This window comes from Silene latifolia, chromosome 7 (assembly GCF_048544455.1).
Source record: "Silene latifolia isolate original U9 population chromosome 7, ASM4854445v1, whole genome shotgun sequence".
Lineage (NCBI taxonomy): Eukaryota > Viridiplantae > Streptophyta > Magnoliopsida > Caryophyllales > Caryophyllaceae > Silene > Silene latifolia.
In genome coordinates, this window is record NC_133532.1 from 48,059,323 (window position 1) to 48,062,133 (window position 2,811).

Below are 2,811 nucleotides of genomic sequence, written 5' to 3' on the forward strand. Positions count from 1 at the left end.
TTCCCTTTCATTCTTTTTGTCCAAACTTCTTGCAAATTTCATTCAAAACTAAAGATAGCTTTGTTTCAAATCATTATAGGAGGCCGGGAACATTAGGTCGTTCTCGGGCTACACGACGATGAAGCACTACGAGCGGTCGGCGGAGGAGAGGGCCATGATCGAGCGTGGAGCGTTTGGTCCTCTCGGTTCGGTCCGGAGGGATATCGTGAAGAGGAAGTTGCGGGCTAACCTTAGCCTGGTCCGTGCTTTCTTGGATCGATTCTGGGATACGACTTCCACGTTTCACCGCCTTTCGGTGAGGTGGGAGTTACTCGGAGGACTACGGCATGATTTCGGCCTGCCGTGTGGGACCGAGGAGATGGTGTGGCCGAGATCCGCTATGAGGGCGGACTCGGCCGAGGCGAGGAGATTGATCGGTGGAACCCGTCGCCGAAGGCTGTTGCGATCTTGGGTTTGGTACCCGCACCTACGTTCGAGACTACTTTGGGGAAGACCCCGGCTTGCCGGTGACGATCGATGGGAGGGAGACTGCTCCTCCTCCTCAGTACAAACCGAGCGAGGGCTCGTCTCCGTGGCTTTGGTGGTTCTCGTCTTCGATTTACCTCGGAGACAAGGGCGAGAGGCTATCGACGAAGCTTCTTCCCTTTCTTTCTTCGACCCGAGTTCCCTAGGACGCCGGGGACCGGGTCATTCGCTGGTTTTGCGGTCCTCATCCGCTTCATGAGGGCCATGGTTCGTCCGGAGTTGATGGAGAAGGGGACTTCTCCTGGCGCTGTCGGACCTGGACTACTGTTGGAGGTATGAATCTTCCTTTAGACCAAAGTAAATTCCTTTCTTTATCGAATCACGAAAGATCGTCATTGATTATTCTGTTTTACAGGCGTGGGTGTACTCTTACTTCCCGAGTCTCGCGCCCAAGAGGACGGAGCCGTTGGAGAAGGCCTATCCCATGGTGAGGGATTGGGTGATGTGCCGGACGAAGAGCAAGCGCTCTTCTCACAATGTCTACCGGCGGGACGTGAACGCCCTTCAGCTGAGCAGCGTGAGTATCTCACTCGTATTCATTTATATTTTTTATCCTTTGCCTTCACTTGATCATGGAATGATCTTTGCCTTATCTTGTCGCAGTGGGTGCCCAGACCTTGGGCGGAGTACGCTGGAGCGCCTCCTTTTGTCGCTGAGGTCCTTCGACCTAGGAGCCCGAGTCGGCTGCTGTTGTGGACGTCGATGGGTCCTGTGTGGTATCTGTGCGAGCGTTTGGCTCGTCAGTGCTCTCGGGATGCGTTGACGGTTCCCGTCGATCCTCCCAGGACGATGTTTAGGGAGCCTTCTGAGGCTGAGAGGGAGGCGGACTTGGCTGGTGGCAGTGGCGACGACCTTCTTCTGCCTGGCGAGGACTACTCGGCGTTCCTTTACGGGAGGTTGGCGTACTGGCCGGTAGTGGTGAGTATCTTTTACTTTTTCTTGATTTTGATTTTGAGAATTACGACGAAAGATCGTCGATTAACGAGAGCTATTTGTCTTTGCAGGAGGTTGAGGCGGCGGGCATCGAGCCCCCAGAGTACCCTGAGACCCTCGAGTACACTGACGCGACTGGGAGGACGACGATCTCCGAGTTGCGTGACTTTGACGTAGAGCCGTGACGGATCTTTGGCCTAGACGATCGCGGCAAGATCGATTCGGAGGGTAAGCCTCCGGCTTGTATGACTTTCGTGTAAGAACACATTTGGTTGAACTTGTTCAATTTACTGAGACTTTCTTTTGAAATGCAGGTCGTGCCATCTCGGTTCGTGGCACTATGGAGGGTGGCCAACCGGCTACGAGCTACCGCCATCGAGGCACTCGTCGGTGGTCGAGGTCGTCAGGTATGAACCTCATTTGATTTCTTTTGATTTTTGATTTTCAGTTTTGTTTGAATTGATTGACATGAGCCAATTTATTTCTGTTTATAGGCTGGTCGGGAGCTGGAGCGAGAGTTGACCCAGTCTCGGGAGGAGACAGCTCGCTTGTCGAGGGAGCTCGAGTTTCGGGATGCCGAGATTGCTGCTCTTACGGCGAGGGTTGCTGAGTTGGAGGGTGCCCAACAGTAGTTTTGTGTAGTTTTGTACATTTGGACATCTGATTTTGAACATTTTTGGACTTTGTTCGGGCGCAAGCCCCGATTGCTGGACTTTTGGACTTTGTTCGGGGCGTAAGCCCCCAGTTTGCTTGTACATTTGTATATACGATGGCCTGAGTGCCTTTGCTGCTGGGTTGTGTTGCTTGTACCTGCAGGTTAGTTCTTGAACAGGTTTGGTAGATAACGGTTTACGCCGTCATGCTGCCGAAATTTACATAGAAATCACGCAAAACATACATTTTATACATGTGGCCTTTGACCCGCGCAAAATGAGACTCGAAAGAGCACGGAAATGCAAAAATGCAAAAATTTTGTCGGAAATGACCGGACGGTAGGGAGGGTTACCCCCTAAAAAAAAAAAAGAAATCTGTAAGTGTAGGAATGAAATGTTGAAATGAAAACAAAAGAAAATTATTTCCAAAATGAAATTTACTTCCTAAAAAAATAAATAAATAAAAAAATGAAATTTATTTCCTAAGAATAAAAAGTTTGAGTGTCATGAAATGGCGAAGGTGTCGATGTCGCCTCGAAATGCGTGCCCGCGAAAATAGGAAACTTGAAACATGGAAACTGCTCGTGTTTACCAAAATAAAATCCCGTAGGAATAGGAAATTATTCGTTATAGAATTAGGAAAGATTCAAACGCGGAAATCACAGAAGTGAGGCTGGGGAAGAGGCGCAGCATGAGCTGC

At 50.2% G+C, this 2,811-nt stretch overlaps 1 long non-coding RNA gene across 1 annotated transcript; it reads left to right on the plus strand.

Moving 5' to 3' along the window:
• The first annotated feature begins 711 nt into the window (after window positions 1–711).
• LOC141591067 (uncharacterized) lies at window positions 712–1,405 on the plus strand. Its single transcript, XR_012520629.1, has 3 exons — window positions 712–798; window positions 881–1,042; window positions 1,129–1,405. It is a non-coding gene; the product is annotated as an uncharacterized LOC141591067 (long non-coding RNA).
• Window positions 1,406–2,811: the final 1,406 nt, after the last annotated feature.